The sequence below is a fragment of the Cricetulus griseus genome, assembly GCF_003668045.3.
Source record: "Cricetulus griseus strain 17A/GY chromosome 1 unlocalized genomic scaffold, alternate assembly CriGri-PICRH-1.0 chr1_0, whole genome shotgun sequence".
Lineage (NCBI taxonomy): Eukaryota > Metazoa > Chordata > Mammalia > Rodentia > Cricetidae > Cricetulus > Cricetulus griseus.
In genome coordinates this window covers 88,598,706-88,623,140 of record NW_023276806.1, presented here as the reverse complement: position 1 = coordinate 88,623,140, position 24,435 = coordinate 88,598,706, and positions in this window count along the sequence as shown.

Below are 24,435 nucleotides of genomic sequence, written 5' to 3'. Positions count from 1 at the left end.
TGCTTACTTCCTGATTTTAATGAGCTTGCTAAATGAAATGGTTTCACTTCTCTTTAAACACCTTTTGTCTTAATGAGCTTCCTTATAAGATGAAATATTTCATCTAAGAGGAAACACCAACACCCAAATAAAGACACTTGGAGGGAGTTGTGTTAAGACTCCAGTCTATCTTTCACACATGGGTGTATGAAATCCCACATATAGCACTCACACTCACCATCCAAGAATACTTGACTAAAGCAATAACCTGGTACTTCACAATATTAACCAGCTTTTTGTTGCCAGGATAAAAATACCAAAGAAATCAACCTAAAGAAGGGAATATTCTTTTGTCTCATTGTTTTAAAGATATTGTCCCATAATCACTTGGATCCCTTGCTGTAACCCTGTGTGAAGGCAAAGCATCATCTTGTAGGCACTTGAAGGAACAAATGTGATCACTTCATGATGCCCAGGAAATGGAGAGAAAAAGAAGGAGAGGGGGGGGTCCTACACTTTGTTCCTGGAGTTTTCTTGTTCTGCCAGGTCCTGCTGTCCTTCTCAGCCCCAAATAAACACACAGAGACTTATGTGAGTTATAAAAATGTTGGTCAATGGCTAGGGCTTCTTATTGGTTAGCTCTGTCTTAATTATTAACCCATAACTACTAATCTATGTATTTCTATATGGCCTTGTCTTACCAGTGAATGTCTGGTGCATCCTATCCTCCTGGTCCCTCTATGACATCTCTCTTGGTGGCCTCTCTGTCTACCTTTCTCAGAATTCTCCTTGTCTCCTAGTCCCACCTATTTTCCTGCCTCTACTGGCTATTGACCAGTGTTTTATTCATCAACCAATAAGAGAAACATATATACAGAAGGACATTCCCCATCAAACCTTTCCTTCAAGGGCACATCCACACTGACCTACCTCCTCTAACTAACCTCCTGTCCTCAAGGTTGTACTATTTCCCAACTCTTCCACATGCTGGTAACCCAGCCTTTTAGCACATGGTTTTTGGTGATATTTAAGATCAAAACTCTAACAATCTGAGACTCTAGTTAATAGTTACAAAAATTATTTTGCCTAATTCTTGCTGTTGAGTCTCAATAAACAACAACAAAAACAAAACAGTATTCACATTTTATACTTGGTCTTAGCCAAATGCAGAGAAATGACTGTGAATTCATTATGAATGAAGCACACCCTATCAATGCATTGATCTATTCAATTACACTGACTATAAGCATGTTTTAGTCACAGTTTCTATATTGGATGTAGACATTAAACATTCAAACAAATTAAGTTTAGAAATGCACCTGATTTTTCTTTTTCTTTTTCGAGACAGGGTTTCTCTGTGTAGCTTTGTAGCCTATCCTGGCACTGGAGACCAGGCTGGCCTCAAACTCACAGAGATCCGCCTGCCTCTGCCTCCCAAGTGGTGGGCTTAAAGGTGTGCACCACCAACACCCGGCCCTCTTTGTTCTTAACATCTTAAAATCTAGGATATATTTTTATTAACTCTCATGAATTAGCATTATATGATAAACAAGGGCTGGAGTGAGCAAAGCTGCTAATAACTTAACTATTCATAAATATTTTTCTATTTTGCATTATCTGAGCACTTTCCACTCACTCTTGTATTCAGACAAGATAAAAGAAATGGTCATTCTTGCATATATCCATTTTAGTTCAGGGCTCAGAAAGGTTACTGCACTTGTAACTCTTCAAGTTACACTTAATAAAAGGTGAAAATTTCACTTACATTTTGTTTGAAAGAAAGGACACTGAGAAAAGGGGAAGGAGTGGAGAGGAGAGGGGTTTCATTGGCCTTTGAACCATCAGACAAATTGATCCAGATAAGAAATGAAGTTTTGGAAAGGATATCAGTTTCCCACAGACTTTAAATTGCAGAATCACACCTGTCTCTCAGGCCAAGAGTCTGTTTCAGAAACTGTATTAACTTTTTGCATTCAGGTTTCAAGCTTCATAAAATGTAAACCCTAATTCCCTACAACAACCAAATCCCATCCAAGGAAGATGGGATCTTCTCATAAAGTTCCAAAGAGAATAGTTTCACATATAAACCCTTAGAAAGAATTCTGGAGGTAACTCCAGATGAAAGATTAATGAGAAGAATCAATTCTGGAAAGCTGTAGATGCTATTTTTTCTAGTTGTTTCTTTAAGGTTTTGGAAGCCTGATGCAGATCAATTGTAGAGTAGGGCAGTGGAGCAGGAATTCCCCACACAGGAAATAACTGAGAACTCTTGTTAGTGTACTATATCCACAATATCACACTAACTTTATTAGAATTCGTGCCTATTTTTCAAAATGTACCATAGGTGATCTTGAGTCTATTCACTCACTGTCAGTACCATTTAGTCTGAACACTCAAGGGAGCTGACCTTGCACAATATATGCAAGTCTGGGAAACTGGCAGTCCTGACTGCCCACTTCCTCTACAGCCCCATTGCCATCCATAGATGATCACCTCTGGGCTCTTCAGCCCTGTTTGCGGTTCCTGTGTTTTGCCCTTGGTAATTTACAATTATTGGCATCTTTCAAATCTGGAACTTGTAAATTTATTTGCTTCAGTTTCTTCTGGAATGCTGCAGATGAGACACCAGGGTCTAGCAGACCTATAAATAGTTTAGTCACATAGATTTACCACCTGGTGGTATTTCAAATAAAATGGCTGTCCACAAGACAGCCTCTTCATTTAGGTCATGAATCAAGTGTTCCTGGGATCCCACATTAGTTTCTGATTTATTGGAAGATAGGATGTTAAGCAACACCTCCTAAATCAGCAGGTTACCCTGTATTCTGTGATCAGGTCTATCCTATTCTGGTGTTTGCTCTTAAGCAGGTTATCAGATATTGATTTTCATGGGTCCATGCCCATGTGGGATTACATGAAACACAGCAGCTGACTTTTCATTGCTCCACCTGCTTCTAAGTCATAGAAACAGAGGATTATCTCTCATTAGCACATCATCTTATGTATTTTTCAGTAAACCAACAGTTATCAACAGCTAGCTTCACTGTGCACCATTACATATTGCCAGTTAGCAATCATAGTTCTAGTGTTCAATGGAATGTGCAGCAGATAATCCTTGTTCATTCCCTTATTTTCTAAGTTGCAATAATAGAGAACACCATGACTGTCCCACATACTCAGGTTTATCTAAAATTTCAGGACAGTGAAAGAAGGGCAGCACTGTCAACATAAGAGAAATAAAAGGAATTAATAAAATAGGAAGGCATACTTGAGCTGGAACAGGAACAATTGCACTCTTTCAATTCCCATGATTTAAAACACATCATACTCTCTTAGAGTCCTCCTTGTTTCCTAGCTTCTCTGGCTGTATAAAATGTTTACATATATACTAAAGACATGTACCAAGTAGTTTGGCAACCCTTAAAACAACTGAACAATATGCTATAATAAAACTACATAACACATAGCCATAGCATATAATACATTTTCTCTGTGTTTAATTTTTTTGCTGTTTCTATTTCCCCTCTTGGTAAATCAGGACAATATGTTGTTAAGATTGCAATAAAATGTATCTATGTGTTTCACATAGATAGCCATAAATGGAAGAATCATACACACAAGATTTAAATAAGTAATGATGAATTAAGCCAGCCACATTGGATTTTCATGTATTCTTAATTGGGATATTTTGCATTCTCATTCACATATTAAGAGTTACTTACATATTAACAATAACACTTTTTATACACATGTATTGCTATCTTTTTAGTTTACTAAATGTCTTATATTTTGGAGTATTTTTAATTCTGCAAATTAACATTTTGATTACAAATACTATATTTCATTACAATAACCTATAGCACTCTTTGGAAGTGGTAGAATTTTTTTTTTCATTTCTTTTTTTTATTTTTTTATTTTATTTTTATTTTTTCTCTCTCTTTTTATTATTATTAATTCAAGTTAGGGAACAGGCTTGTTTCACATGTAATTCCCCTCTCCCTCTCCCTCTCCCTCCCCTTACCCCCATTCCTTCTCCCCCACCTCCAACCTACCCCCCACCCCATCCACCCACCACTCCCCAGGCAGGGTAGGGCCCCCAACCGGGGTTCCACCAAGTCCACCAAATCTTCCTGTGCTGGGCCTGGGTCCCTCCTCATGTGTTCAGAGACAGAGTGCATCCCTTCAAGTGGGATGGGCTCTCGAAGTCCCCCACATACACCAGGGCAAAAACCCAGTCCACCTCTGGAGGCTCCCAGGAGTGGGCTCCCAGGAGTGCCATCGGAGGCTCCCCGATGGCATCCATGATCAAGGGGCTGGATTAGTCCCATACTGGGGTCGATATGCTTTCCCTTTTTCAGGCCAACTGTTTATGTGGGTTTCTCCAACCTGGTACAGACCCCTTCATTCTTCATTCCTCCCTCTCTTCAACTAGGTTCCAGATTACAGCTCAGTGTATTTCTGTGGATGTCTGTCTCTGCTTCCATCAGCCACTGGATTAGGACTCTAGGATAGCTAGAGAGTAGTCATCACTCTCATTCTAGGGGAAGGGCTTCTAGGCCATCCTCTCCTCCACTGCCTGGACTGTCAGATCGTGTCATCCTTGTAGGTCTCTGGAGATCTTTCTAGTTCCAGATCTCTTCTCGGACCTATAGTGGCTCCCTCTGATATGGTATCTCTCATCCTGCTCTCTCTCCTCTATTCTTCCCCCAACTCAATATATCTGCTCCTCCATTTCTTCTCCTCTCCTGTTCTTCTTGTGCTCTTATTGTGGCAGCATCTACCCCTTACCCTCATGCTCTCAATTAGCTCGAGAGTTTATGCCACTTCCCATTCCTGGGGTCCATTTATCCCTTAGAGTCATTCATGATTTCTAGTTTCTTTGGGGAAGAGGATTATAGGCTGGTAAGCCTTTGCTCTATGTCTAACAATCATATATGAGTGAGTACATACCATGTTTGTCTTTTTGTGATTGGGTTACCTCACTCGGGATGGTTTCTTCTAGATCCATCCATTTGCCTGCGAATTTCAAGAGTCCATTGCATTTTTCTGCTGAGTAGTACTCCATTGTATTTTTACACAATGGGTGGGTGGATGGGGTGGGGGGTAGGTTGGAGGTGGGGGAGAAGGAATGGGGGTAAGGGGAGGGAGAGGGAGAGGGAGAGGGAGAGGGAAATTACATGTGAAACAAGCCTGTTCCCTAACTTGAATTAATAATAATAAAAAGAGAGAGAAAAAAATAAAAAAAAAATAAAAAAAAAATAATGTGATAGTCTACATAAGTAGTACTCCTCTTTCCATTCTTCAGTTGAGGGGCATCTAGGTTGATTCCAGGTTCTGGCTATTACAAACAATGCTGCTATGAACATGGTTGAACATATGTCCTTGTTGTCTGGACATGCAGTATTTGGGTATATACCCAAGAGAGGAATGGCTGGATCTTGAGGTAGATTGATTCCCATTTTTCTGAGCAACCGCCATACTGATTTCCAAAGTGGTCTTACAAGTTCACACTCCCACCAGCAATGGAGGAGTGTTCCTTCTTCTCCGCAACCTCTCCAGCATAGGTTGTCATTGGTATTTTTGATTTTAGCCATTCTGACAGGTGTAAGGTGGTATCTCAGAGTTGTTTTGAGTTGCATTTCTCTGATGGCCAAGGATTTTGAGCACTTTCTTAAGTGTCTTTCATCCATTTCAGATTCCTCTGTTGAAAAATCTCTGTTTAGTTCTGCACCCCACTTTTTAATTTCATTGTATGGTGTTTTGGTGGCTAGCTTCTTGAGCTCCTTGTATATTTTGGAAATCAGTCCTCTGTCAGATGTGGGGCTGGTGAAGATCTTTTCCCATTCTGTGGGTGGTCGTTTTGTCTTACTGACTGTGTCCTTTGCCTTACAGAAGCTTCTCAGTTTCAGGAGGTCCCATTTATTCATTGCAGACCTCAGTGTCTATGCTTCTGGCGTGATGTTCAGGAATCATTCTCCTGTGCCAATTTGTTCAAGGGTAGTTCCCACTTTCTCCTCTAGAAGATTCAGTGTGACTGGATTTATGGAGAGATCTTTGATCCACTTGCACTTAAGTTTCGTGCATGGTGACAGGTATGGATCAATCTGCAATTTTCTGCATGTCCGAATCCAATTGTGCCAGCACCATTTGTTGAAGATTCTATCTTTTTTCCATTGTATGGATTTAGCACCTTTGTCAAAAATAAGGTGTTCATAGGTGAGTGGGTTAATATCTGGGTCTTCAATTCGATTCCATTGGTCTATCTGTCTATTCTTGTGCCAATACCAAGCTGTTTTCAGAACTATGGCTCTATAGTAGAGCTTGAAGTCAGGGATGGTGATGCCTCCAGAAGATCTTTTATTGTAAAGAGTTGTTTTGGCTATCCTGGGTTTTTTATTTTTCCATATAAAGTTGAGTATTGTTCTTTCAATGTCTGTGAAAAACTGTGTTGGGATTTTGATGGGGATTGCATTGAATCTGTAGATTGCTTTTGGTAGGATTGCCATTTTTACTATGTTAATTCTGCCTATCCAAGAGCTTGGGAGATCTTTCCACTTTCTGGTATCTTCTTTAATTTCTTTCTTTAAAGTCTCAAAGTTCTTATTGTACAGGACTTTCACTTCTTTGGTTAGTGTTACCCCCAGATATTTTATGTTGCTTGTGGATATTGTGAAAGGTGATGTTTCCATGATTTCTTTCTCGTTGAGTTTATCATCCGTATACAGTAGGGCTACAGATTTTTTTGAATTAATTTTGTATCCTGCTACCTTGCTGAAGGTGTTTATCAGCTGTAGGAGTTTCCTGGTAGAGTTTTTTGGGTCACTTATGTAGACTATCATGTCATCTGCAAATAGTGAAAGTTTGACTTCGTCCTTTCCAATTTGTATCCCTTTGATCCCCTGTTCTTGTCTTATTGCTCTAGCTAGAACTTCAAGTACAATATTGAAGAGGTATGGAGAGAGTGGACATCCTTGTCTTGTTCCTGATTTTAGAGGAAAAGCTTCGAGTTTCTCTCCATTTAGTTTGATGTTGGCTATTGGTTTGGTGTATATCGCGTTTATCATGTTTAGATATGTTCCTGTTATTCCTGTTCTCTCCAAGATCTTTATCATGAAGGGATGTTGGATTTTGTCAAAGGCTTTTTCAGCATCTAGTGAGATGATCATGTGGTTTTTCTTTTTCAGTTTGTTTATATGGTGGATTACATTAATGATTTTTCGTATGTTGAACCATCCTTGCATCCCTGGGATGAAGCCTACTTGATCATGGTGGATGATTTTTCTGATATGTTCTTGGATTTGATTAGCCAAAATTTTATTGAGTATTTTAGCATCAATGTTCATGAGGGATATAGGTCTGTAGTTCTTTTTCTTAGTCTTATCTTTGTGTGGCTTGGGTATCAAAGTGATTGTAGCCTCGTAAAAAGAGTTTGGCAATATCCCATCTGCTTCTATTGTGCGGAACAGTTTGAGGAGTACTGGAATTAGCTCTTCTTTGAATTTCTGGTAGAATTCTGCAGTGAAGCCATCTGGCCCTGGGCTCTTTTTGGTTGGGAGGCTTTTGATTACTGCTTCTATCTCATTAGGGGTTATGGGTCGATTTAAACAGTTTATCTGCTCTTGATTTAATTTTGGTAAGTGATATTTATCCAGAAAGCTCTCCATTTCCTTTAGATTTTTGAATTTTGTGGAGTACAGGTTTTCAAAGTATGACCTGAAGATTCTCTGGATTTCCTCAGTGTCCATTGTTATATCCCCCTTTTCATTTCTGATTTTGTTAATTAGCATGATCTCTCTCTGCCTTTTGGTTAGTTTGGCTAGAGGTTTGTCTATCTTATTGATCTTCCCAAAGAACCAACTCTTTGTTTCATTGATTCTTTGTACTGTTTTCCTAGTTTCTACTTTGTTGATTTCAGCTCCCAGGTTGATTATTTCCTGGCATCTACTTCTCCTTGGTGTGTTTGCTTCTTTTTGCTCTACAGCTTTCAGTTGTTCTGTCAATTCTCTAATGTGACTTTCCTCCAGTTTCTTCATGTGAGCATTTAGTGCTATGAACTTCCCTCTTAGCACTGCTTTCAGGGTGTCCCATAAGTTCGGGTATGTTGTGTCCACATTCTCATTAAATTCTAGGAAGTCTTTAATTTCTTTTTTTATTTCTTCCTCAACCCAGGAATGGTGCAATTGGGAGTTATTCATTTTCCATGCAAATGTAGGTTTTCTGCAATTCATATTGCTGTTGAATTCCAGCTTTAATGCATGGTGGTCTGATAAGATATATGGGGTTATTTCAATACTTTTGTAACTGTGGAGGTTTGTTTGCTGCCAACTATGTGGTCAATTTTTGAGAAGGTTCCATGTGGCGCTGAGAAGAAGGTATATTCTTTTGTGTTTGGATGGAATGTTCTATAGATATCTGTTAATCCCAGTTGTTTCATAACTTCGGTCAGATCCTTTGTTTCTTTGTTAAGTTTCTGTCTGGTGGTCCTGTCTAGTGGTACAAGGGGGGTGTTGAAGTTTCCTACTATCAGTGTGTGTGGTTTTATGTGTGGTTTGAGCTTTAGTAATGTTTCTTTCACAAATGTGGGTGCCTTCGTATTTGGAGCATAGATGTTCAGGATTGAGATTTCATCTTGATGGACTTTTCCTGTGATGAGTAAGAAATGCCCTTCTTCATCTCTTTTGATTGATTTTAGTTTAAAGTCCAATATGTTAGATATTAGGATTGCTACACCGGCTTGTTTCTTGAGGCCATTTGATTGGAAAATCTTTTCCCATCCTTTTACTCTGAGGTATTGCCTGTCTTTGAAGTTGAGGTGTGTTTCTTGTAAACAGCAGAAGGATGGATTCTGTCTTTGTATCCATTCTGTTAGCCTATATCTTTTTATGGATATGTTAAGACCATTGACATTTAGGGATATTAATGTCCATTGTTCATTGGTTCTTGTTTGTTTTGGATTTATTTTTGGTGGTGTCATTGTGTGTGGATTTTGCTCTCCTGTTTCTTTTTGTGTTTGGTGAAATTAGATTATCTGTTGCCTGTGTTTTTGTGAGTGTAGTTATGTTCTTTGGGTTGGAGCTTTCCTTCCAGAACTTTCTATAGTGCTGGATTTGTGGACATGTATTGTTTAAATCTGTTTTTGTCATGGAATATCATGTTTTCTCCATCTACAGTGATTGAAAGTTTTGCTGGGTACAGTAGTCTGAGTTGACATCCATGCTCCCTTAGTGCTTGTAGGGTATCTATCCAAGACCTTCTGGCTTTCAGAGTTTCCATTGAGAAGTCGGGTATGATTCTGATTGGTTTGCCTTTATATGTTACTTAGCCCTTTTCCTTTGCTGCTCTTAATATTTTCTCTTTATTCTGTAGATTTGGTGTTTTGATTATTATGTGTCGGGAGGGACTTCTTTTTGTGGTCCAGTCTGTTTGGTGTCCTGTAAGCTTCTTGTACTTTCATAGGCATATCCTTCTGTAGGTTGGGAAAGTTTTCTTCTATGATTTTATTGAATATGTTTTCTGTGTCTTTCAGTTGGATTTTCACCTTCTTCTATACCTATTATTCTTAGGTTTGGTCTTTTCAAGATGTCCCATATTTCCTGGATATTTTGTGTTAGGGATTTGTTGGACTTGAGGTTTTCTTTGGCTGATGAATGTATATCCTCTAGAGAGTCTTCAACAACTGAGATTCTCTCTTCCATCTCTTGAATTCTATTGGTTATACTCACATCTTTAGTTCCTGATCGTTTTTCCAGTCTTTCCATTTCCAGCATCGCCTCATTCTGTGTTTTCTTTATTGTGTCTAATTCAGCTTTCATGCTTTGAACTGTTTCAAGAGCTTCCTTCACTTGTTTGGTTGTTTTATCTTGGGTTTCTTTAGATTCTTTAAGAGATTTGTTTATTTCTTGAATTTTTTGGTTTGTCTTTTCCTCTATTTCCTGTAATTTTTTGCTTGCTTTTTCTTCTATTTCTTTAAGGGATTTTCTTGTTTCCTCTTTGAAGGTCTCTATCATCTTGCTGAGATAATTTTTGAGGTCCATCTCATCTTCATGCACTATGTTGGGCTTTTCAGGTCTTGCTGGAGTGGAGTCCCTAGATTCTGGTGGTGTCATATTGGTCTTTCTGTTGTTGAGCGAGTTCTTATTCTGTCTTCTTCCCATATCTTTTTCCAGTGAGTGCAGGTAGGATCTCTCTATCTCCTCTTGTTACTCTGTAGTGTGTGTGGGCCAGGAATTCAATGTCCGAAGCTCTGGATGGTCTTGCCTCTCCTCATAGTCTCCTCACTCTGAAGGAGTTAGGCCTCCATAGGGATCCTCCTGGTGGATCGGTCACCGGGAACGGAAGGAAGAGTGGCCTGTACCCAGATTCAGGGAGCTCCTCCCTGCCTGGGCGGGTCTGGTCTGGTCTGGTCTGGTCTGTGATGAGTCGGCGGAAGGGGAAGGAAGAGTGTCCTGTACCCAGATCAGGGAGCTCCTCCCTGCCTGGGCGTGTCTGTTTCAAGCAGGGACAAGCCTGGAGGGCTCTGGGTGAATGGCGCTTAGGACAGAAGTTGGGTAAAAGCAGGGGTTCGCTCACCTGGTCTGGTCTGTTGTGGTAGAATTTTTTAAATTGCATTTTAAATTTATCTTTTAAATTTTCATATGATATATTTTGAGCATCTTCTTTCCCCTCTCCTAAGTCTTCCCAGTTCCTCCCCACCTCCCTACCTACACAATGCCATGTTCTTTCTCTCTCATAAACAAAACAAAACAAAAAAGACAAAGCAACAAAACAACAATAACAAAAAACAACAAAACAAAAACAAACAAAAAGCCCCCACCAAACCATACCTCTTCCCCACCCCCAAAGCACATAAAAATATTGAGTCTGTTTTATGTTGGCCAACTATTCCTGGGCATGGGGCCTGCCCTGGAGTGTGGTTGATACACCCTGTGTGCACTGGAGAAAACTGGCTTTCCAACTCCACTAGGTAGCAATTGCAAATAGCTTGTTGATTAGGGTGGGATTCCGTACCACTTCTCCTTCTCCCTGTTAGGATTTTTTCTGATTTGAACTTGTACAGGCCCTGTGCATGCTGCCACGGTCTCTGTGAGTTCATATATGCATCTTCTCTGTTGTGTTTGGAAGACACAATTACCTTGACATCATCTACCCACTCTGTCTCTTACGATCTTTTCTCCTCCTCTTCTGTACAAATCCCTGAGGCTTGAAGGGAGGTGTTTGATGAAGCCTTTGCATTAGGACTCAGTGTTCCAAAGTCTTTCATTGTCTTCACATGGACAAGTTGTGAGTCTCTGTGTTAAGGACTCATGCAACTTAACACTTCATTACTAGACTATAGCACAACTCCCTCCATAGGGGTAGAACTTCTGTTTTTATTTTGCAGTTAAAGGTGTTTGCTGGAGGTGAAGAAACACACACACAGTAGACACACAGAGAAAAAGACCCTCTCTGAAGCAGGGGGTATAATTCAGGAAGTCCAAACTTCTAGTTTATTCTGAAGAGCTGGAGGTTTTAAAGCTTCTGAGCACTAATTAATTAACCCAACCCCTAATTAATGGTTGATCAATTTAAAGAAAGCTAGGATGGTTGATTGGCCCAGAACTATGGTGTGACACATCCTGATATAGCCTCAGACTCATTGAGCCAATCCATCATCCGGACCAGATGATGGGAGACAAAAGCTGCAGTCAGAAGTCAGCCATCCTGGAAATTCACCATCCCTATCACCTAGCCATGGCCCTCTCCCTGTCTCTGCCTTTCAGAGAACGTGTCTAACTCCTGGTCTCCCATTCTCTCTTCTCAGAGGTCACACTACCTGCCATTAGGGTGTTTGGGGGTGACAACCTCTTAGCTACTTAGAGCTGACAAAGAGTTGATGGTGTAGGGGGCAGCAGTCACAGTGTCTCAGAGCAGGGTCTATCTAAGTGGCTGCAATAAAACTTAACCAATGGCCATGATCCAGAACAAAAGACAGCCATTTGGTGGCAGTGTGTATCTTTGGAGCTTGTCGTATGAATGAGATAGTATCTTCAACATATAAAAAGTGAGACTGTTAGTCCTATAATTCCTACTGAAAGTATTTTGCCCTCATGAGACAAAGAGAACAGGCAAGAAAATCATCCAAACAACCCTGGGTAACAATAAGATTGATGATCTTATTGCTCTCTTTGCCTCCATTATCTACTAAAAGATATACCCCATGGAGGAGGCCTTTTGTCTAATTGAAGAGTTCAAGAAGCCTTTCACGAGCCATTGAGTTTCCTCTATCATAACCTCATGGGGAACGTTAAGAGACAAGGTTAATGAGAAAAGTTCCTCTACATTGTGATTAACATAAATTTTGTTTAGTAAGGTGAATTGTAACTCTACAGCTGACTGAGCAGTGCACCAGAGCCCTTTAGGATTGAAGGAGTGTTTGGAAACCTCACATGAGAAATTGGTGAGTAACTGTGATGGGTGATGTCTGTCTGTATGCTGTTAATATATGTTTCTCTTATTAGTTTATGAATAAAACACTGATTGTTTGGTAGCCAGGTAGAAAGTATAGGCAGGGCTACCAGACAAGGAGAATTCTGGGGAGAAGAGGCAGAGAGAAACCACCAGAGAGATACCATGTATCTACTGGGAAGATAGGACACAGGGCATTCTCCACTAAGATAAGGCCATGTAGAAATACACAGATTAATAGTTATGGGTTAATAATTAAGAGAGAGCTAGCCAATAAGAAGCCTGAGCCACTGGCCAAACAGTTTTTAATTAAAATAAGCTTCTGTGTGTTTATTTGGGACAAAATGGCTGTGGGACCAGGAGGGACAGAAACCTCCATCTACATAACCATATCATTAGTTAGTCCATCCCAACAATACATAGCATTTCCCATGTACCATCCATAAGTTACAATGGGAGTGGACACTAGAGACTAAATTTGGATAAAATCTGGGCCCCTGTTGGGGGCAAAGCCATATGCCATTTTTCAGATGACAATCTGAAAGGAACAAAGTTTTGTTTTATAGAACTGTCCATCAATGGTACAACATCAATGGTACAATACAATGGTATTTTGTATAAGCTCTTAATCCTGTGACTTTGACAATAGGATATTTAATTGCCTCATTTAATTGAGGAACATGGCTGATTAGGACACGGGATGTCATATTGCAGTTATGGCAGGTTATATTCCATAGGAATGAGGTACATAAAGTGAAAATATGGTTAGACTTAGTCTCAGTATTTAGAAGAGTGGGCCATTGGCACATGGTTAGTTCAGGTCCCATTTGCATTAGAATGTCTGGCAGCCCCTGGGCTTGTGTATAAGCTCCCTCACAGGTCATCGTGGAGGCATGTCCCTGAAAAATCTGCTCTGTGGCCCCTATCCACTCTTTTAGCCTGAAGTTCTCTTTTGTTAATGTACTCCACCCTTTTCCTTCCCCTCAGAATAGTACTCTGACCCTGTGTCCTACTTAGATAGTGTCTCTCTTCTGAAGTCCTGCAATCCCCAAGCCTGTGCCAATTCCCCCAAGTAGGTCTCTCCTTTTGCAAAGGAGTGCTGCAGCCATAGGGGATCCCTGGTGTGTCATTTCTTTAGGCCAGGTTTAGGGTAGCCACTAAAGGAATTGTGTCTCTTATAGGAGTGTGGCTTGAGTACAATTGGGATAAAAATGATGGATCCAGAATCTAGAAATGTCCCATTGAAGGGTGTGAATAGTTGGGACCACTCCCAGGTAGGCAAAGGTTTGGCTATGCCACAGGGGCTCCAAGATCCAGCCAGCCAGCCCACAGGGTGGTAGAGGGCCTCTGGGTCCTTTTAGTCATGACAGACTCAACCTGGAAAGTAAGATCAGCTCTAGAAATCCTGTGGCTCACCAGATAACTCCTATCAGGTGGCATGTTTATTGGGTAACTCCGTAAGTATCTCCGCTGTACAGGGCAGGGAGCTTTTTGGGACAGCATTCTAAGTTAGAGAACCTTATATATCTGGTCAGTCTAATGAACCCTGCACACAGAGCTTCCATATTGGGAGTGGAACTTGCAGCTGGTTAGTCATTCAAAGTCTGCAGTCATTGACACCACTGCATTCTTTCCCATAGCAGCCAGAGGCAGCAAGAAACATGGACATCAACATGACTTCTGGCGGCAGCTTGGATCATGGACATTAACCTGGTCCCAACAGGGACAACTAGGACCATGGGCATCAAACATGGCTGCAACAAAGACACAGACATCAACACAGCCTGCAGTAGCAGCATGAATCACAGACACCAGCCACACCTCTGGCACAAACATGGACCATGAAAGTCTCTCAATGAGACCCAATCCAGAAAATGGACTGTTATTCATCTTGGACATCCTGCTATTGTTCAGAATCAGGGTGATCCTGTGGCTGTGCAGTGTGTTCTGGTTCAAGGTTTCTGAAGCACCATAAGTATGGGAATAGTACTGAGACTCAACTGAGATATACTGTTGTTGCCCTGATTCAGGGTGATTGCACAGCTGGGCAGAGTGTCTGGAGGCAGTACACAATTGAGCTACTGTACACCCTCCCCCTGAGTGCAGGCTGCCCCACTGGCACTCTGGGCATGACCAATGTGCTTGCAGCCCAAGGACAATGCCGCAGCCCTATGCTCTCCTCCCCCAGCAGGGCAAGCAGCAGGTGTGGTCATGCTGTGGGCTGGGCCTTTCAGGCCAAAGGGTGTGCCAGCCTATCATGCAGTGTGGGGCAAGGTGGGACTGGTGGTGCTCTGAGTCTCCCATTTGCCGAGGGAGCAACAGCATGTTCCTTTGTCCGAAGCCAAGGTCCCACACTTGATCCCTGTGCTGTGTCTCTAGTTCCACTTCTCTTCACCACACATTCGCTCATTCTGTCATCCGTCATCTCTTTTTTCCAATTCCATGAGACCACATCTTAAAAGCATCTTCAATGAAGAGTGGAGGGACTGAGGGTGGGGGGAGTCAGGAGAAGAGGAGGGAATGGGAACTGGGATTGGCATGTAAAATGAGAAAAGATTATTTTAAAATTAAAAAAAATTTAAAATGAGAAAAAATATCTTCCCATAAGACCTGCTTGGTTTGTTTTGTTTTGTTGTTGTTTTTGTTGTTGTTGTTGTTGTTCTGGGGATGCCATGTGCTCTGCATGCACATCCTCTGCCTGTCATATCTCCCCTTGAAGATGGAGATGGATCTCTCAGGCTCCTCAGAGCAGCCCCAAGACCCCCGAGAATGCTGGTGGCCATTGCCATCTTGAATCTCTTGACATCATTGTTTAATATGCCCTCTCTATCACCCTGTCCCTCAAGCTTCAGCCGAAGCAGATGAAAAGAAGCTGGGGTGCACTGTTCCTCCCTCCATTCTGCAGCTTTTCTAAGTCCTCTGTCTGAGAGTTCACACAGACACACATGTTTTCTGTGTTGATTCAGTCTGAGAGTCAATGGCAATTATAGCACTTGGCTTAGCTTCAGACTGCCGTTTTACCTTCTCTTTATTCTGTCCCTTGTTTTGTAACTTCTTTTTTTCTCTGCCTCCCATTTTAATTTTTCCTTTTATAAACTTCAGAAGTTTTGTAGAAGCAATTTCATTTATTTGTTTGTTTTTACACCCCAATTTACCACATTTTCCCTCCCTCCTCTCCTCTCAGTCTCTCCCTTTCATACCCACCATCCCCCATCCACTCCTCCATTTTTCTTCAAAAAAAAGGCAGGACTCCCATGGATGTCAACCAGCCATAGCATATCAAGTTGCAGTGAGACTAGGCACCACCTCCTCTCCTATTAAGACTGGACAAGGCAACCAGGAAGGAGGAAAGGGTTCCAAACCAGGCAACGGAGTTACAGACAGGCCTCTTCCCCACCCTGCCCCCCCCACCACCACTGTTAGGAGTCCCACAAGAAGACCAAGTTACAAAACTATACCAGATATACAGAGTGCCTAGTTCAATCCTTTGCCAGCTCCCTGTTTGGTGGTTCAATCTCCATGAGCCCCTAGGAGCCCAAGTTACTTGATTCTGTGAGTTTTCTTGTGGTGCCTTTGGCCTCTCCGGCTCCTACAGTCTTTCCTCCCTCTCTTCCACAAGATTCCCCCAGCTCTACCTAATATTTGGCTGTGGTCTCTACACCTGCTCCCATCAGTTTCTGGGTGAAGCCTCTCTGTTGGCAGTTGGACTAGACACTAGTCTATGAGTATAGCAGAATATCATTAGAAATAATTTCATTTTTTTTTTGAGAGTTGTGTTTGGTTCTGCTCCTGCAAACAGGCCTAACTGTGACAAAATTCCTTTTGATGAGCATGGGAGTCAAACACTACCTGTTACCTGACCTATTAAAACTGTAAGAAATTGTTGCAGACTGCCACACCTTTCCAAAGCATTTACCTGCGTTCCTGTAAGTTGTAAATAAAGAGCAGTTCTCCCATCTCTCCAAGAGCATGGCCAATTCATTGCTGATTAGGATTGTCTTAACACCCCTACCTTATCTAAGTTGACAGAACCTTATCTCCCATGAGTGAAGATGAAAATGTCACATATTCCCCTGAGACCCAATTCTGGCTAGTGGTATATACAGAAAATCTGTTGTGAATCCTCTTGGAAAAGTTTTCCTCCATGGGAGAGATAGGTGAGGGAAGAGAAGGAACAACAAAGTTGGGAAGAGGGAAGCGAGAGAAGAAAGTCCTATACCATCTGATAAAAAACAAAGGAGCAGAGACCCCAATCTCCTCTTCTAGATTTTTGGATACTGATGTAAGGGAAAGTGACATTGGAGTTGGTGTAGTCAATTTTGTGACAAAAGGATGTTCCTGAAAAAACAGAGATGTCAGATAGAAATGACAGTGGAGGATGGAAAGGGGTGACCTCCTTCTTCCCCATTACAAGGGTAGCAGATAAAGTTCTTGTAATAAGAGACGTTAGCAGGAGAAAATCAAAATAAATTTATTTGATTGTAGTTTTATGTGACACGGGGAAAAGTACTTATTTTATGGCTAGGTTCAACAAAGCAGACGTGGCCACTTGAAAATATGACTTGACAAATGGATAGAATTTAATGCTAAGAGCTATGGGGAAGCCCAGCAAGACCCCGTCCAGATCCTTCTGGACTTTGGGAGTTGCAGCGTCTACTATTCTCAGCTCTGAGGCAGGACTCCTCAGAGAGAAAGGTCTTGTGACCTGTTTTCAGGCAAGGGTCAGTGCTCTGCAATCTGGAATCTCCACAGGAGACATTTCTGGCCATGTCTGTAAGGGAATGTGGAGGTCAGTCAACTGGGGTGTGAAGATCCACTGTAAATGTAAGCAGTACCATTGCACAGGTTGGGGGCCTTGGACTAAACAAAAAGGAGAAAGCCAGCTGACTGCAAGAATGGACTGTTCTCTGCTTCCTGACTGTAGCAGCGGTGTGACCAGCTGCCTCATGCTCCTGCTGCCATGACTTTGCCACCAAGACCTCCTTGCCAGGAGTGACTGTACCCTTGCACTTTGATTCAAAATAAACCTTTCATCCTTTACATTGCTTCTTGCCAGGTTTTGACCACAGCAACATGAAAAGTAATTGATACAGTAAATAGTTAATACAGTAAGTAACTCAGTAGGCATGCCAGAATTTCCTTGTGGCCAGGGCTTAGGATGTTGAGTAATAATTATATTTATGACTGACTTAGGGAAAGGTTGGTTCTAGATTTAAAACTGCCTTTGAAAAGTGGAATTTTAATTTTAGGAAATAAATTTTGCTTCAGGAAAGATTAGGAGCCAAAGATGGGAGGGTAGGAGAGCAGAAAGACCTTCATTCTAAAGCTGCTTTGGAGGCTTCTCAGGCCCCTGAGCTCAAAGCACTTAGCACGCCAAGGTGCTCTGCTGGAAGGCATTTCCTCCTGGCCCTCAACACCAGTGTCTGTGTCAATAACTGCTGAGTCATTGCAACAATACTGCAAACATGGACCTCCAGACCTTCAGGGTATTTACTACCTCTGAGTGAGATGTCCTGTCCCTCTAGACTGATGGATATTCCAAAATGTAGCCTCTCTTTCTCAGCAAAGTATGGCTATGTGACTTAAAGCAAGCAAGGCTTTGTTTAGTTGGACTCCCTACTGTTTTCTTCTGCAATGGTCATCATGGGAACTTACGGTGGCTGACATTCATATGTGAGGAATAAGATTCTGCTATTGTTACTACAGAATGTAGCTTGTCAGTGCTTGATTCCATCTCTATACTTTTAACTCTTAGAGCTAGATAGCCTTCTACTTGTAGCTGAAAGATCCTGATAGACCACAGCGACTTGTCATGCATGCAAGCAACTATGCCTGTAAAATGAGAGCTGCTCTCAAGATGAAATGAATATCAGCTTTGCCTGCTCAGTCTCCAGTCTCCTTGTAATGTGAGACTACACACATAAAGTTTCACCAACAAGACAGACCAAATATGAGGTGAACAAGGATGACACCAATGGGCGTGCCAAACCAATGGATAAACAAACAAAAGCTACATGTCTACAGCCCTACACAGAGAACTACAGGCAAGCAAGGAGTGCTGAGAAAGGGAGAAATAGTCTTCTGCAGGGAGAAGCACACCAATTTGTTATCTAATACCAAATAGTTAACCCTGAAAACATACATAACAGTAACATTTTTGTTGTGTAGAAGTTTCCTCTGAGATTAGAACATTCCATCCTGCCAGGAAGTTCCTTAAACCAGAAGGTAAACAATTTAAAATAGCTTCATGAAGTCCATGAAACTGACCAGATTCACGTGACCCTGCCTTTCCAGAGAAAGCAATAAGGAAGGCTGAGTCACTCTCAGACAAGCCAAGCTGCAAAGTCTTAGGCCAGACCAGCTGCCTGGAAGAAGCAGAAACCAGCCGAACTGCCTGCAAGAAATTTAGACTCAGTCACTTGCCAATGACACTTTCCAAACTGTTGGTCTGTCAATAGGCTGTGCACTATACCCCGGGTTTCCAGGTTTTGTGAGCTGTTACCTGTGCTGGGATGGATTTTGGTGATGCAACTGTCTTTGAGTCATTTCTGCTCCTTCAAGTAACCAACCACTCACCCATATTATTGTAAGTAACTTCAAAAAAACTCATTGGTTCTGCAAATTGGGCTTTGGTGGTATCCAAACTATGGTCTGTTTTAGGATCCCTATTTGTAGTGAATAGACATGTGTGTTGCATCTCCCAGAAAAAGTCTTGTCACATAACAATTATATACACTGACCTGGTTATACTTAAGAATATATACACATATAACAATCAGTGAAAAAAGAGGCAATGAATTTGAAAGAAAGCAAGAAGGAGCAATGGGAGGGTTTGGAGGGAAAAAGGGAAAAGGAGAATGACATACTTATGCTATCATCTCAAGAAAAAAAAAGGGTAGCTTTAAAACTGCTAGCCTCCTGCTTCACTTTCCTTATTGCTGGGATTATGGGCACACAAATCCCAGCATATGTCCACTCCTGGTTTCTAAGCGAACCTAATCTCTTAATGGCTGTCAATCAAGGTACACCACTTGTTTTGTCTTTGGTATCTGACTCTTGGATGGAATCACACTGACCAGCTTCAGTGGCTTTTCAGAATTTTCTCATTAGTCCCTCCTCTATGGATCCATGCAGCCCCTTAGGAAGGATACCTGCCTTTTCTGAACCAGATCTTTTAGTTGTTCACCCTATTTATAGGTTATCACACATCTGTTTAATAAATTCATTCTGGAATGAGAGAGCTAGAATTGCTTTCTGTGACTTGAAGTAAAAATAAAACCAATGATATAGATAATACATTATACCTCTCTCAGCTAGCAAGACTTGGTGATAAAAATGAATTTTTAAAAAGAAGAGCATTAAATGTTATATTTTGTTATTCATAAAATCAGTTAATATATATTATTTTAAAATGTCAATATTTTCAGTTGTCTTCATACTTTACTTTGAAATAGTTGCTCTGGATGGTGAGAATGTCTTTAGGACATGTCAATCCAAGTGGTTATTGATCCAAAGAGCAAATAACTTGGTGATAAGAAGGGATCATTATTCCTGGTATTCTTGCTTGTTTGTTTTTGGAGGCAGGGATTTCTGTTATATGTACTAAATTATAAGCATCCAGTATAGTATCTTTAATTAACCATTTTTAGAAATAAAATGTTAAAAGATTTCTGTGAAAAGAAAGCTATGTTGTAATCATTAAAAAACCTTATTTGTAATTATCTTTTAAAAAATGTTTTTTTTTTTAGCCCTTTCCGCCGACTGACCAACAAACGAAATGAGTGAGCCTCTGCCCTTACCCAACCCCCAGCCAAACCATCATTCACCCCAACCTGCCCCGATCTGGGCCTGCGCCTGCATGCTTGGGGTAGACACGCCCAGGCAGGGAGGAGCTCCCTGAATCTGGAAACACCCCACTCTTCCATCCCTTTCTGCCCACCAATCTGCAATGAGTGAGGAGACTACCAGGAGAGGCAAGACCATCCAGAATTGCTGACATTGAATTCCTGGCCCCCACACACCACTGGGTCACAAAAGGAGATAGAGAGACCCCACCTGCACCCACTAAAAGAAAATATGGGAAGAAGACAGAATAAGATTTCTGTCAACAACAGAAAGACCAATATGACACCACCAGAATCTAGGGACTCCACTCCAGCAAGATTTGAAAAGCCCAACACAGAGCATGAAGATGAGATGGACCTCAAAAATTATCTCCACAAGATGATAGAGACCTTTAAAGAGGAAACAAGAAAATTCCTTAAAGAAATAGAAGAAAAAGCAAACAAAAATTACACGAAATGGAGGAAAAGACAAACCAAAAATTTCAAGAAATAAACAAATCTCTTAAAGAATCTAAAGAAACCCAAGAAAAAACATCCAAACAAGTGAAGAAAGTTCTTGAAACAGTTCAAAGCATGAAAGCTGAAATAGACACAATAAAGAAAACACAGAATGAGGGATGCTGGAAATGGAAAGACTGGATAAACAATCAGGAACTAAAGATGTGAGTATAACCAATAGAATTCAAGAGATGGAAGAGAGAATCTCAGTTGTTGAAGACTCTCTCCATATCTCTTCAATATTCTACTTGAATTTCTAGCTAGAGCAATAAGACAAGAAAAGGGGATCAAAGGGATACAAATTGGAAAGGAAGAAGTCAAACTTTCACTATTCACAGATGTCATGATAGTCTACATTAGTGACCCGAAAAACTCTCCCAGGGAACTCCTACGGCTGATAAACACCTTCAGCAAGGCAGCAGGATACAAAATTAACTCAAAGAAATCAGTAGCCCTACTATATACAGATGATAAATCCAACGAGAAAAAATCAGGGAAACATCACCTTTCACAATATCCACAAGCAATATAAAATATCTTGGGGTAACACTAACCAAAAAAGTGAAAGACCTGTATAATAAGAACTTTGAGACTTTAAAGAAAGAAACTAAAGAAGATACCAGAAATTGGAAATATCTCCCATGCTCTTGGATAGGTAGAATTAACATGGTAAAAATGGCAATCCTACCAAAAGCAATCTACAGATTCAATGCAATCCCCATCAAAATCCCAACACAGTTTTTCACAGACATTGAAAGAACAATACTCAACTTTATATGGAAAAATAAAAAACCCAGGATAGCCAAAACAACTCTTTACAATAAAGGATCTTCTGGAGGCATCACCATCCCCGTCTTCAAGTCTACTATAGAGCCATAGTTCTGAAAACAGCTTGGTATTGGCACAAAAATAGACAGATAGACAAATGGAATCAAATTGAAAACCCTGATATTAACCCACACACCTATGAACACCTTATTTTTGACAAAGGTGCTAAATCTATACAATGGAAAAAAGATAGCATCTTCAACAAATGGTCCTGGCACAATTGGATTCGGACATGCAGAAAATTTCAGATAGATCCATACCTGTCACCATGCACAAAACTTAAGTGCAAATGGATCAAAGATCTCACCATAAATCCAGCCACACTGAATCTTCTAGAAGAGAAATTGGGAATTACCCTTTAACAAATTGGCACAGGAGACCGCTTCCTGAACATTACGCCAGTAGTACAGACATTGAGGTTTGCAATTAATAAATGGACCTCCTGAAACTGAGAAGCTTCTGCAAGGCAAAGGAAACAGTCAGTAAGACAAAACGACCACCCACAGAATGGGAAAAGATTTTCACCGATCCCACATCTGACAGAGGACTGATTTCCAAAATATATAAGGAACTCAAGAAGCTAGCCACCAAAACACCATACAATGAAATTAAAAAGTGGGGTGCAGAACTAAATAGAGAATCCTCAACAGAGGAATCTGAAATGGATGAAAGACACTTAAGAAAGTGCTCAAAATCGTTGGCCATCAGAGAAATGTAACTCAAAACAACTCTGAGATACCACCTCACACCCGTCAGAATGGCTAAAATAAAAAATATCAATGACAATCTATGCTGGATAGGATGTGGAGAAGAAGGAACACTCCTCCATGGCTGGTGGGAGTGAGAACTTGTAAGACCACTCTGGAAATCAGTATGGTGGTTGCTCAGAAAAATGGGAATCAGTCTACCTCAAGATCCAGCCATTCCTCTCTTGAGTATATACCCAAATAGTGCATGTTCATACAACAAGGACATATGTTCAACCATGTTCATAGCAGCAATATTTGTAATAGCCAGAACCTGGAAGCAACCTAGATGACCCTCAACTGAAGAATGGATTGAGACAATGTGGTACATTTATACAATGGAGTACTACTCAGCAGAAAAAAGCAATTGAAATTCGCAGGCAAATGGATGAAACTAGAAGAAACCATCCTGAGTGAGGTAACCCAGTCACAAAAAGACAAACATGGTATGTACTCACTCATATATGAATTTTATACATAGAGCAAAGGACTACTAGCCTGTAATCCTCTTCACCAAAGAAACTAGAAAACATGATTGACTCTAAGGGATAAATGGTTCCCAGAAATGGGAATTGTCATGAACTCCTGAGCTAACTGTGAGCATGAGGGTAGGGGAGAGGGAGCTGCCACAATAAGTGCAAGAGAAGAGGAGTAGAGGAGAGGAAATGGAGGGAATTGATTGAGTTGCAGGAAGAATAGAGGAGAGAGAGCAGGACGAGAGATACCATATCTGAGGGAGCCACTATAGGTCCGAGAAGAAATCTGGAACTAGGGAGATCTCCAGAGACCTACATGGAGGACACGATCTGACAATCCAGGCAATGGTGGAGAGAATAAACTAAAAGCCCTTCCCTTAAAATGAGATTGATGACTTCTCTTTATGCCATCCAGTGGCTGATGGAAGCAGAGACAGACATCCACAGATATACACTGAGTTGAAACCTGGAATTTAGTTGAAGAGAGGGAGGAATGAAGAGCAAAGGGGTCTGTACCAGGTTGGAGAAACCCACAGGCCTGAACAAGGGAGAGCACATCGACCCCAGATTCTGTCAGGGAGGCCAGTACAAGACTGATCCAGACCCCTGAACATGGATGTCAATAAGGAGTCCTCTGCACTCCAGGGAGCCTCTGGTAGTGGATTAGTATTTTTTCCCTGGTGTAAAAAGGGACTTTGAGAGCCCATCCCACATGAATGGATAAACTCTGGTCCTGGACATATGGGGAAGGGCCCAGGCCCGGTACAGGAAGATTTGGCGGACAATATAAAGCCCCCGTGAAGGGCCCTACTCTGCCTGGGGAGTGGTGGGTGGATGGGGCAGGGGGTAGGTTGGGGTGGGGGAGGAGGGATGGGGATGAGGGGAGGGAGAGGGAGAAGGGACTTACATGTGAAACAAGCTTGTTCCCTAACTTGAACTAATAAATAAAAAAAAAATGTTTTTTAAATTTAAATTAGAAACAATCTTGTTTTTCATGTCAACCCCAATTCCTTCTCCCTTCCCCTCCTCCCCTACCCTGACTAACCTCCTATCCCATCCTCTATATACTCCCCAGGGAGGGTGAAGCCTTCTATGTGGGGGGTCATCAAAGTCTGTCACATCATTTGTAGCAGGGTCTAGCCTCCTCCCCCCGCCCCGTGTGTCTAGGCTGAGAGAGTATCCCTGTATGTGGAATGAGCTCCCAAAGTCCATTTGTACAATAGGGATAAATACTGATCCACTGACAGAGGCCCCATAGAATTCCCAGGCCTCCTAACTGACACCCACATTCAGGGGTCTGGGTCGGTCCTATGCTGGTTTCCCAGCTATCAGTCTGGGGTCCATGAGCTCCACCTTGTTCAGGTCAGCTGTTTCTGTGGGTTTCTCCAGCCTGGTCTTAACCCCTTTGTTCATCACTCCTCCCTTTCTACAACTGGATTCCAGGAGTTCGGCTCAGTGTTAGCTGTGAATCTCTGCTTCTGCTTCCATCAGCTACTGGATGAAGGCTTTAGGATGGCATATAAGGTAGTCATCAGTCTCATTATACGGGAAGGGCATTTAAGGTAGCCTCTCCACTATTGTTTAGATTGTTAGTTGGGGTCATGCTTGTAGAACTCTGGA